Genomic DNA, 13,784 nt, shown 5'->3' on the forward strand with positions numbered 1-13,784 from the left:
GAAAAAAGTATAATATTTTTCATCTACAAATGATATTTAAGAAATTATAAAATTTTAGTACTTTTGGTTCTTTTAATTAAAAACATCTTTTCATATCGTAGTTTACATAATTATTTTCAATTATATAAAAAAAAATATCTCTCTCTAGGTGATTTTTTGGGCGATTTTTTGGGCGATTTCAGAAACCGCCATCTTTTTCACTGAGAGAGTGATTTTTCGACAGTTTTCTTCCGATCTCTACGGATCTAAGTTGTCGGTTTATGTCCGTTAAGAGTAATCTCTAACGGTTTCCTTGTCTCCTTTCGCGGGAGTGAATTTTTGTCCAAAACCGCCATGGCCCTTTTCCTATATAAACTCTCCCTGCAAAACTCTTTTCTCTTTCACCCAAATTCCCTCCAAAATGAGTGACTACATACGCCGAAATCTTCAAAATCTTAACCTTGGAGCCGATGATGCCGCAATTTCCCTTCCAGCGGAACTCTGTGTTCAAGCGGCGAGTGCCAATCGTTTCACGATTGTAGGCACAACTGTCTACCCTAAGAAGCAACCAATTCGTCTGATGCTAAATCATATGCCATGATTGTGGGGACTTGGAAATGCGGTTATTGGCAGAATCATCGGACCAAATCGATTTCAATTCATTTTTCAGTCAGAGGAAGCGATGAATCTTATATTAACTCGGGGCCCATGGTCCTTCAATGAGTGGATGTTGGTGCTTCGTCAATGGTCACCGAAATTACCAGAGGAAGACTTGAACATCATTCCATTCTGGATTCAAATCAGGGGTATCCCACTCCAGTTCCTCATGGAGCAAATGATCCGATTTGTTGCTAGACACCTTGGCGATGTGGTGGCGGTGGATTTTGATGCAAATTCCACGAGGGTTGACTTCGTCCGTGTTAAGGTAAATTGGAATTTAGACAAACCCCTTCGCTTTCAAAGGAATTTCCAATTTGGTGTAGATCAAAATACTTTGTTGAAATTCTGGTTTGAGCGTCTTCGGAACTTTTGCAACAAATACGGTCTCCTCACACATGATGCTAAGGAGTGTCCTTTGAATGCTTTTGATGATAATGAAAATGATGACAATAATCTGGACGACAACTTTGATGGGAATGCGGATGGTCTCGGAGAAATGGAGGGCTATGAAGCCCACAATGAAGAAGAAAGGAATGCTCATCCCTATATGGAAGGAAATGATGCTGTTGGTGATTTGCCTCTAGAGCCAATGTCTGCGGGTTTCAACAGTGATGCTGAATATGTGCCACAGAATGTCATGCCTCATAACGATCTTGCTGTAGAAACGGTGTGGTATTTGCAAGCTAAGATGGCTAAAGGAAAGTTCAAAGAAGATGACTTCATGGAAGTGTTTGCGGCTTACACTAGAGCGGAGGAAACTGTGGGAGGGTTTTAAAAAACGCAGAAGCATTGAAGATGGTGATATGTATTGTGATCCATACCAGCCAAGTCTTATCAGGACGGTCCTGTGTCCTGCGGCGAACAGACTGACATACGGTGAATCAGAAAGGTCATGTTCAGCCACCTCTCCAATAGACAGAGGCGCGGGAGGCCCGGTACCCTCACTGTTTCCCTCATGAGAGTCGTTTCCTGGACTGTCGGGGTCTTGGACCTGTGGGATCGCCGACTGAGAAAAGGCTGAAGGATATCTGCAAAACTCATAAGCCTGATGTCATGTTTCTAGCTGAAACCTTAAATAAGTGTGATATATTAAGAGATATGTGTGTGTATCTAGGATTTGATAACTTAATTACCATCCCTCCATTAGGGAGGAGTGGAGGTTTGGCTTTGCTTTGGAAAAAAGATGTATATATAGTTAAGTATGTAGCTGATATACGGTTGATTGATGTTGGTGTTAATGTAAATGGTGTTTCATTTTACATGTCTTGTGTCTATGGTCATCCCCAACAAAAACATAGACATGAGTTGTGGAAGAAGCTTCAAGTCATTAATGATTCACGTTCTGGTCCATGGATTTTGTTAGGAGACTTTAATGAAATTTATCAAATGATGAAAAAGATGGTGGACCAAAAAGAGATGAGAGAAGCTTTCAAGACTTTAGAGAACTATACAGCAGTTGTGATTTAACTGATCTTCGAACCAAGGGTAATAGGTTTTCTTGGATTGGAAAAAGATACAACCATACAGTAAAGTGTTGCCTCGACAGAGTTTTAGTTAACACAGAAATGATAGCTGAATTCCCGGCTTCTGAAGCACACTTCTTGGGTCTTTACGGGTCTGATCACCGACCAATTTGCACAACCATTGCCTATTCTGAAAACTTGGGGAAAAGAATGTTCAGATTTGATAAACGACTCCTGGATTTTCATGATTTCAAAACATACGTGAAAAAAGTATGGAACTGTCGTAATAGGATTTACAATCCAAAGATCTCTGATCGTATCAGAGAATGTAGGCAATCAATGGCCTATTGTCGGAGGAATTCAAAGCTAAACTCGGCTAAACGCATTGAAGCACTTGAAACTGAACTGGAGTTGGCTTTATCAACCTCAAACATTTCTTATGAAGATATTATCCAAATACAACATGAGTTGGCCCAAGCGTACCATGATGAGAAGACATACTGGAAAATAAAAAGTAGAAATACATGGCTTGCTCAAGGGGATCGTAACACCAAATTCTTTCAAGCTTGTACCAGAGCACGTTTTACAAAGAACAAAATCTTATCAATACAAGATGATGCAGGGAACGTTTACAGAGGTGATAAAGAAGTTGGTAAACATGCAAAAGATTTCTTCTCCAAGATTTATAAGAGCACACATAACACTTGCCAGAAAGATATCTTCAATGGATTTCAAAAGAAAGTCACAGATGAGATGAATGCCACATTGACAAGGGATATTACAGATAAGGAAATAACAGATGCCATTCAGTCAATTGGTGCTGACAAAACTCCAGGCCCTGATGGTTTGACTGCAAGATTTTACCAACATGTTGGGAGATCATTGGCACAGATGTTATCAAGGAAGTCAAAGAATTTTTCAATACGGGATCAATGAAACATAATATAAACCACACCAACATTTGTATGATTCCTAAAATAGAAAAACCAGTCACCCTGTCAGATTTCCGTCCTATAGGTCTCTGCAATGTGCTTTACAAGATTATTTCTAAAATCTTGGTGGGCCGTCTTAAACTCTTTCTTAGTGACATTGTCTCGGAATCCCAAGCTGCTTTCATCCCAGGGAGAATGATAACTGACAACATTTTGATAGCTCAAGAACTTATGCATTCCTTAAAATCAAGAAGGCGAGTATCTAAGATATATATGGCCATTAAAACAGATATTTCAAAAGCATATGATCGCATTGAGTGGAGTATTCTTGAAAAAACATTGCAAGCTTATGGCTTTGATGCACGTTGGATCTCTTGGATAATGGCATCTGTTAACACTGTGGAATATTCAGTTTTAATCAATGGTAATCCTCAAGGCCGCATTGTTCCAGAAAGAGGACTAAGACAAGGAGATTCTTTGTCTCCATATCTGTATATATTATGTGCAGATGTTCTCAGCCATCTAATACAATCTCATCATCAGAAAGGAAAACTAAGAGGCATAAAGATTGGCAATGGAGTTCCATCTATCACTCATCTGTTGTTTGCCCACGATTCTCTGTTCTTTTGTCAAGCCAATAACCGAAATTGCAGAAAGTTAAAGGATATATTTGAGACATATGAATTGTGGTCTGGACAACAGATAAATCCAGAAAAATCAGCAATCACCTTTGGATCGAGGATCTCGGGAGACTTACAAGAGCGACTAAAAATGATTCTTGGCATTACCAAACATGGTGGTGGAGGGAAGTATTTAGGTCTCCCAGAACAATTTGGGCGCAAAAAGAAAGAGATGTTTGAATATATCATTGATCGGGTCAGGAAAAGAACCTCAAGTTGGAAATCAAAGTTTTTATCTCCGGCTGGCAAGGAGATACTGATAAAATCAGTTGGTTTATCTATGCCAGTCTTCTCAATGTCCAGTTTCAAACTTCCAGTTCACATTACCGATGAAATCAATAAGATTTTAATGAGATTCTGGTGGGAGAAGAGTGAACAAAATAATGGTATACCATGGATCGCTTGGAAGAGGCTTCAATATTCAAAACGGCAAGGAGGTATTGGTTTTAAAGATTTAACAATGTTTAACGATGCTTTGTTGGCAAAACAAGCATGGAGATTGCTTCAATTCCTGAATACCTTATTCGCAAGAATTATGAAAGCAAGATACTATAAAGATACCTCCATCTTGCAAGCAAAAAATCGAGCAAACCAATCCTATGGATGGAGTTCTATAATGCATGGTTTAGAGCTTCTCCGCAAAGGGGTCCATCACATTATCGGGGATGGTTCTTCAATAAGGGTCCACAATGACAACTGGATCTTGGATAACATCTCTAGACCTGCTAAAATGAAAATTCCAAGTGAGGAGCTAATGGTTACTGACCTGATTACTAGAAGAAAGAATCATCAACAATGGAACCTAGATAAAATCAATGAACTTATAGAAGAAGAAGATCAGGTCAAGATTACAAATATATACTTGCCTCAAACTCCAGTCCAAGATAAGGTTGTATGGTCATAGACGGATTCGGGTGAATACTCGGTAAAAACAGGATATTGGCTAGCTTTCCAAAGATCTCGTCAAGAAAATTCTGATATAACTATTCCTCATGGTGATCCTGCTCTGAAGACAAAAATTTGGAAACTCCCTTTAATGCCTAAATTGAAGCACTTTCTTTGGAGGATTTGTTCTAAAGCAATTGGTGTTGCTACAAGATTGAGTACAAGAGATATAAACATAGATCATACTTGTCAAAGATGTTGTGCAGGGGTTGAGACCATTTGCCATACTTTTTTCACGTGTCCGGTCTCAATAATGATTTGGAGAATATCACAATCTGCTTGGTATCCTTTTGTCTCACATAATGCTGATCCAGAAGAAATGCTTCGCAATATCCTCTCTTTTCAATCCCTTCCTGGTCTAGACGATTACCAAAAACAACTTCCATTTTGGATACTATGGAGAATTTGGAAGTCTTGTTGCAACTTTATATTCAAGAAAATTCAAGTTTATCCTGATCGTGTGGCGAGAGATGCAGAATTGGATGTAGCTCAATGGATCCAAGCGACAAAACAAGATGATCTCAGAGACCAAAACAGAGAATCACAGTCACGACAAAGAACTGACATTTGGAAACCACCTCCTTTAGACATGTTCAAATGCAATTTTGATGCAAGTCTTAATTTAACTACAAACCTCACCACAGTGGGATGGATAATTGGTAATCATATGTGCATACTAATATCTTGGGGATCAGCTTTTTTAGGTCCTTCATCTTCTTCACTGGAAGCAGAGTCTAAAGCTCTTCTTATGGCAATGCAACATGTCTGGAGTCAGGGATTTACTAGGATGCATTTTGAGGGAGATAATCAAACACTAATCGAAATACTGAGTTCCACAAAGAAGAATTTTCATGTTGACACTATCTGCTCGGATATCTTGTGGTGGAAGAAAATATTTACAGAAGTCTCTTTTCAACATACTCTTCGAAGAAATAACAATGTCGCAAATTTGTTAGCTAAGAAAGCTTCTTCCAATTTTTTGTTTCATACTGCTAAAATATGTCCACCATTATGGTTGGTAAATTCTGTAATTGATGATTGTAACCGTTTTTCAAATGATTAAAATATAATCAGTTTGTCGAAAAAAAAAAAATCTTTTCATATCAACTGTTTCAATATTTCGTTCTGAATCTAGTCAATTTCAATTTTATATAAACATCTTTTTCCAGTGGATCAATTCAGAATCTAGTTAATTTCAGATGATTTAATGCAAAAGTAGTTAGTATTGTTACCAGTGAAGGCTCACAATAGAAAATTCACAGTGGAATCGAAGAACTTTTCGCCGACAAGATTTTCGCTGAGTCAGTGCAGATGTATTGCGGTGAAACTTTCGATGTTTTCTAAAGTGTCCATGCTCATATTCACATACCCTTAAATTATACTTCTTCTGTTTTTGATAGAATGATGGTTTTAGATTTTGTTTCTAAAAGATTGATGTTTTACTTTAATTAATGCATTTTTTATAAGATGAATTTTATATTGTAATAGAACTAGGAATTAATCCACACATTGTGCGGAGTAATATTTTTTTTTCGGCAAACAATTTCATTGATATCAAATTAAGATTACAAAGTCAATATACAAAACTTCCAGAAAACAAATTATTACATAAGCAGATATATACGCCATATATTAAGAATGATATAACATGAAAAGTGAATTTGACGATACTTTCCAAAGTAAAGTCTTATTCGCTATCGGATTATTAAATCCGTTATTTTCCTTCTCCGAAATCATTCTTATCCTAATGCGAATTGTGTGTTTGGCTAGCAACTCTTGGCTAAAACTCGTAATTACACACAACATCATAAAACTTAATGCTTCCGTTGTTTGAAGTTTTGTTTCCACAATTAGATACCTAGGATTCCGTATCCAATTCCTTCTATGAGGGTTTAGCTTTTACTTTCTCTCCTTATTCAAAATCAATTTAAAGAAATTTGACTTTCTTTTCCTTCCGACTTGATCTGTAAAACGCCCGATCCCAATCCAAAGCCTTTTTTGGAATCGTAACAGATGTCCACTGTTAAACAAATCCAACGAAGAGGATCCTTCACCAATAATGAAAACACACATGCACATAAAAGGTTTCTTCAGATTGAAAAGAAAATCAGCAAAGATGAACCATGTCGAAATTGCCATTTGAGTACATAAATCCTTTTGATAAGTAATCAATGCATAATTCACGCCAGAGGCAGTAAATTGCAATTGATATTGTATTGCATCACTCCAAGTTGACGAGGATTTAAGAAAACAACTAAAAAAACAATAATTATGAATATCATTTAGTGTTGTGAAATACCAAGGCGGTTTAAAGAATCGGAAATCATCCGAAGAAGACAATTTCAAACAACCGCCAAAGTTTTCACTCAAACGGACTAGCACCAACAAAATTGATCCAAAAAGACAGGGAATCAACCATCGGACATCGCTCTTCAATAGGAAGAGAAAGGAAATGCAATAATTGCATGAATACTCTCTCACGAGAGAAAAGAAAACCATGAGTTTTATTCTAAAATTAACAAACTGAATCACAGGGAAGAGAGAAAGGTACAGCCGACGCCGGAGCCAACGTCGGCCGGAGAAATCACAGAAATTCGGTGGTTGTGCCAATCACCCAGGAGTCGTGAGAGAGAAAACGGTTACGTAATGTGCGGAGTAATATTTTTAAATTTGTATTTTAAATTAAATTAAATTTTTTTGGTTAAGTCATAATTAGTGGCAAAAATCCTTAAACAAAAAATATAAATTAATAAAATGGGTGGCAATTAGATAACAATACATATATAAATATCACTAGTGATTTGGCCAACACTCTGTACGGGTTCAAGTTGTGATTTTATATGTTTTCATTAATATTTTGTTGTTGTTTTCTTTTATAAGTATGTTTCTACTATGATAGATTGTTATTGTTGTAATTTGATAATTCTGTTTGTTTTCAAAAGACATCTATATCTCGTGTAGTTTCTGATTGAAACGTACTAGGTAGTAATCCGCGCAAATATTTATAATTTTTTATAATATCCAGGTTTGAGATAAAAAAAATATAGACAATAAAAACTTAAAATTCTAAAATAAATACTTATATTGGTATAAACTATATTGTTATATAAAAATAAAACCATGTTGGTAACAGTATAAAGATAAAATTGTAATATATAATGTTATAATGTATTTTAATATTATAATAATTAAACTAACTTTTAACAGTAATGAAAAGAAAATTACCTATGAAAACAATTATGATGTTGATTTATGAAGATTTTTAGAGTTTAAGATTTAATGGTTATTGGTATAAACTATTTAATGGTTCTAAAATAAATACTTATATTGGTATAAACTATATTGTTATATAAAAATAAAACCATGTTGGTAACAGTATAAAGATAAAATTATAATATATAATGTTATATAATGTATTTTAATATTAGAATAATTAAATTAACTTTAACAGTCATGAAAAGAAAACTACCTATGAAAAATATTATGAGGTTGATTTATGAAGATTTTTAGAGTTTAAGATTTAATGGTTATTGGTTTATGGATTTGTACATTATAAATAGATTCTATTGTTATTCGTAAACAGATTATAACATTTTAAAAAAAATTCATTGCTATTGGTTTGATAATTTTTATAATATAATCAAAATTTATTGTTATTCAAAAGGTTTGTATTTTTGTGATTCTATAATTCTATTATAATCAAGTGTTATTGGGATAAAGATTCTTTACAATTTAACTCATAAATCAGAATTTTCAAAATACTACATATATGCCTTAGATTCTCAAAATCTGTCATAGTAAAAATATTTTATAAATTGTTTAAATCCACAAAACTTTTTGAAAATTTTAAAATCCAAAAAGACTCTTGAAGATTTAACTAGTCTCATAACTTTTAAATTTAACCAAAATCTTTTTAAATCCTATTCACAATAACGCCCCCTCTCCTTTAGCATAAATAATTGGAATGATAAAAGTAAATGAAACAAATAATTAACTTTTGAGTCGACTAAAACACTCTCAATTATTAGACCAACAACAACTTGATATTTTTTTTGCAAAGTCTTATGAAATTCACCTTTATTTTAAAATATTCTTCAAAAGTTTTAAATCAGAGGTTGAGTTGGAAAAAAATAATTATGGGAAACAGAATAGGTAAAAAATGCTACTTTAAATGATGAGTACAATGTTATAGTGTCATTTCTCATTATATAGAGGATAATCGTAGGGATTCCAAATTGTTATATATAGATTTTCAAAATTTTGATTTTTTAAAAAATAATAACACAAATTAATGCAAAACTAGATTTTTGACCGGTGCTATGCACAGGATGATAATTAAATATAATATTGGTGATTATGTGTTTTAGATGAAATATATAATTAGATATATTCTTTCTCATATGTAAGTTTATGATCTTATAAGTAAATTATTTTATTTCTCGCCATCTTTACTTTTATTTTATTTGAACTATATAAGTTTATAATATTTTATCTTTATTTTAATTTTTTTAAGGTTCTACTAATGAAGGTTTAACACTTTAAAAATCTATGAAATTTCTATTAAAATTCACAAATTCTAACTTAGTTTTTTTGTTTATACAATAATTTATTTTTAAAACAAACAAAATAAAATCTTACTTTTTATTTTCTATCCATTATTTTAAAGTCATATTCTCTGCAATATTTTTTTGAAGTATGTTAACAAAAATATACTTTTATAACAATTGAATGTATATATGTTTGAAATATTATGACTCTTTTTTTGTTATCTTTATTGTTGTTCCATATGAGACTTCTTAATTGTTATTTATTTTAAAATTATTCAAGTTTTAATTTGTTTAATTTTAAACACTTTTAACCCGTTAAATTAAATTAAAATTCCACTAACTTTATTTACCTAGGGTTTTGGTTCCTACTATGGGTTATTTTTGAAAGTTAACAAAATAAAACTTTAAAATTGTTTTTAAATCAGTATCCATTATTTTAAAGGAAAATTGTCCTCAATATCTTTTCAAAGTACATTAATAACTTAAAGCTAAAATCTCTAACAATCACTTCCCCCTATCAGATCGAGAAACTTCCAGAAGAGAATAATTATGGGAATGACATATCAACAAAAAATTATAAATCAAGCTCAAACTAATCTCATAAACTTTTATCCATATTGTTATCATACATTAGAATCACTCAAAATCTCAACTCAACTATGGCCATCTGTCTCCTTATTAGACTCGGGTAAAATTTTAATCTTTTCGATTTTTTATTTGTAATCTCATATCTAAATCGTTCAGTTCTTGCTATTTTTACTATTTTTCTGTCTTTTTAGTCTAACTTTGAAGAGTTCTACTTTATTTTGATTAACTATATGACTCTATAAACTTCTACTTTACTTTAAAATAAAGTTCTAATCTATTCAATCAAGATTTAGCATTTGGAAAATCCACAAAATTTTTCTCAAAAATCACAAATTTTAAATTAGCCTTTTTGTTCCTATGATGTTTTACTTTTCAAAATTAACAAAATAAATCTTGTCCTTTCTTTTGAATTGTGTTGGAGGTGAAAACTGCACCCCGGTTTTCTCCGGTACAAACCGAGATCGGCGAAATATAAGTCTGGTTTACGAAGGAATGTACCGGGAGGACTGGGCCGAGTAAAGCCTTGGGCCGAACGCATCCCATTAGACCAAGATCGGCGGGAAGCTTCTCGAAAGAATGGAGAAGTTCCCTGAGTTCGGTCAAAACCGGAAAGTTTCCCAATGGAAAAAGGAAACTGCTACGAGAAATGGAAAAGGACCGAGAGAAAAGGAAAGTCCTCTCGGTCCCATATCGCTGAAGACGCGCTCGATGACCGACTCAGAGGATATATATAAAGGAAGACGAATCGACACCAGAGAACACAAGATATTCCAGAGAAGACTTAGAGAGTGAGAACTCGTTACGCTAGATTCTTAGTTTCATTAAGTCTTAGTTCGTTATTATTTACTTGATAACCGAGCTCAGTTGTATTCTCTCGATTTGATCTAATAAAACCGAGTTTACCGATCTAAAGTACTGTTTTACCCCTTGTCGATATTCACATATCAACAAATTGCTATCAATTATTTGAAAGTCAAATTCTCTACAATATTTTCTCAATTGTGGTGCTTCAATATTTTCTTCAATAACAATAATAACCTAAAGTTAAAATCTCTAACAATCACTTCTTTCTATCAAATAAAAGAACTACCTGTTGATTATAATTGTGGGACAAATGAAATGAAGATACCAACGTCATAGTTTAACATTTGGCATCCATGTGATGGTTACAGGCATTTGCGATTTTCTTCATCACCACCAGCTCTTTCATCTCTAAATCCAACACAAAGCTTCACATATTCCACCATAAAATAAATAGAGAGAAAGATAAAAAAATCAAAACTCTGACATTTTGAAAAAAAATGAATATATTAAAATAAAAAGAAAAAAAAAATAAAAAAATCAAAACCTTATACTTCTTGCGTCTACATTTCCTGTGTTTCATTATAAATGTGGCTTAAAAAATTCCGATTATTAGTTATGTTTCAAAAGAATATAAGATAGTAATTAATGTACAAAATCATAAAGATAAATGGTCAAGAGAAATAAACATTAATTTTTTAAAAACCACTACTTAGGCTCAATGAAAATTAACTTATAATATTAACGTTTATGTATTTTAGATGAAATATATAATTAGACATGTTTTTCTCATATGTAAGTTTATGATCTTATAAGTAAATTGTTTATTTCTCGCCATCTTTACTTTTATTTTATTTTAACTATGTAATTTTATAATATTTTATCTGTATTTTAAATATTTTAAAGTTAATTAACTTATAATATTAGCGTTTATGTATTTTAGATGAAATATATAATTAGACATGTTTTTTCTCATATGTAAGTTTATGATCTTATAAGTAAATTGTTTATTTCTCGCCATCTTTACTTTTATTTTATTTTAACTATGTAATTTTATAATATTTTATCTGTATTTTAAATTTTTTAAAGTTCTACTAATGAAGGTTTAACACACAGGAGAATTCGAAGTTTCAATAATAATCATAATTTTGCTTTAAAAATCCATGAAATTTCTATGAAAATTCACAAATTCTAACTTAGCTTTTTTGTTCTTACAATAATTTATTTTTAACACCAACAAAATAAAACCTTACTTTTTTATTTGATATCCATTATCTTAAAGTCATATTCTCTGCAATTTTTTTTGAAGTACGTTAACAAAAATGTACTTTTATAACAATTAAATGTATATATGTTTGAAATATTATGACTCTTTTCTTGCTATCTTTATTGTTCCATATGAGACTTCATAATTGTTATTTATTTTAAAATCTTTCAAGTTCTAAATTTTTCAATTTTTTTAACACTTTTAAAACCTGTTAAATTAAATTAAAATTCCACTAACTTTATTTACTTAGTGTTTTGGTTCCTACTATGGGTTATTTTTTGAAAGTTAACAAAATAAAAATTTAATATTTTTTTAAAAATCAGTCTCCATTATTTTAAAGGAAAATTGTCCACAATATCTTTTCGAAGTACATAAATAACCTAAAGCTAAAATCTCTAACAATCACTTCTCTCTATCAGATCGAGAAACTTACAGGTGAGAATAATTATGGGAATGGCATATCAACAAATCTTCTATTCATATTGTTATCATACATTAGAATCACTTAAAATCTCAACTCAACTATTGCCATCTGTCTCTTTATTTTAATCTTTTCAATTTTTTTTATTTGTAATATCATATCTAAATCGTCAAGAGAAATAAACATTATTTTTTTAAAAACCACTACTAAAGCTCAATGAAAATTAGAGAAACAATAGAATATACACTTCTTATATTTACTTAGATTTAATCTAGTTTCTTAAAGAAGCTTTGTTGATAATAAATAAATATTAGTGAAATAATAAATATGAAATCTTGAAAAAAATATTATAGTTTACCAAATCTTAGTACAAAGATATTTTAAAGTGATAAATTCAAAAAAAAAAACATTTCATGCTAACAAATATTTGAACCTAGTGTTGCTAAATTATGGAAATAATATTTCTGCATTTAATTCGGAAATTAATAAGTTCTATATATGAATTTTATGGAATATTCTCCAAAATGATTATGGAAACAATGAAAATAGTTTATTTGAATCAACTAAAATTCATGATTTTAATTAGGAATTTTTTGAATAGTAGTTTACTATTTTTTTGAAATGTTAATTACGACCAGAAGTTAACAAAAAAACATTGACTTATTTCTATTGGAATTATTTGAATGGAACATCCATTGGTTGTTTAGATTTCTTGTTAAGATTTAGTTTAAAATAATCTTTATTAATGATAAAGAATTTTTAGTAATAATTTTTTGTTTGTCAAACTATTTTGTATATTAATAAAAAAAAAGAAATTAGGTAAGCTATATTTAATATTTTATCAATATACATAAAATAAAATAATTCTGTGAATTATTTTTAAGATAAAATTTACACTATAATATTGTATTTATTTTATTTGTCATGTGAATATTTTAATACAGATTAGGCGATCATTAGCTACATAGAATCAAATAAAAAGTAATATAAGTAGAATATGTATTATAAGCAAGAAAACGTATATAAGAAAAATTAGGTTTATCAAAATGAAAAAATCGGCATCTTAATTGATTAGATGCCGATTTATATACAAATTGTTCAAAAAATTTAAACATTTTAAAATTAATAGCTGCGAAATTGATGGCAGTAAATTAGGAAACAAAATAATTTGTTAACAATATAAAATGGAAACAAAATTAATGGCCTTTTTGAGATAGCAATCATTACTAACCAGATTTGAATTCAAAGTAATTGCTAATTATCAGAATTTTTAATCATGAAATGTTTTTAATGTAATGCTGAGGGGAAATTGGCTATTTCCTACCTTAACTTTGAGCATATATTAAATTCAGACTGACTTTACCACAAGTGCTAAAACATGAACTTTTGTATAATTTGAATCACATATCTGAATTTTGACTTTTGTGCTAAAACCTGTGATCGACTAAACACCGTTAACTCTCCGTGAAATCTTGTCGACGTGGATGACACGATGGATTAC

This window comes from Eutrema salsugineum, unplaced genomic scaffold (assembly GCF_000478725.1).
Source record: "Eutrema salsugineum unplaced genomic scaffold, Eutsalg1_0 scaffold_17, whole genome shotgun sequence".
Lineage (NCBI taxonomy): Eukaryota > Viridiplantae > Streptophyta > Magnoliopsida > Brassicales > Brassicaceae > Eutrema > Eutrema salsugineum.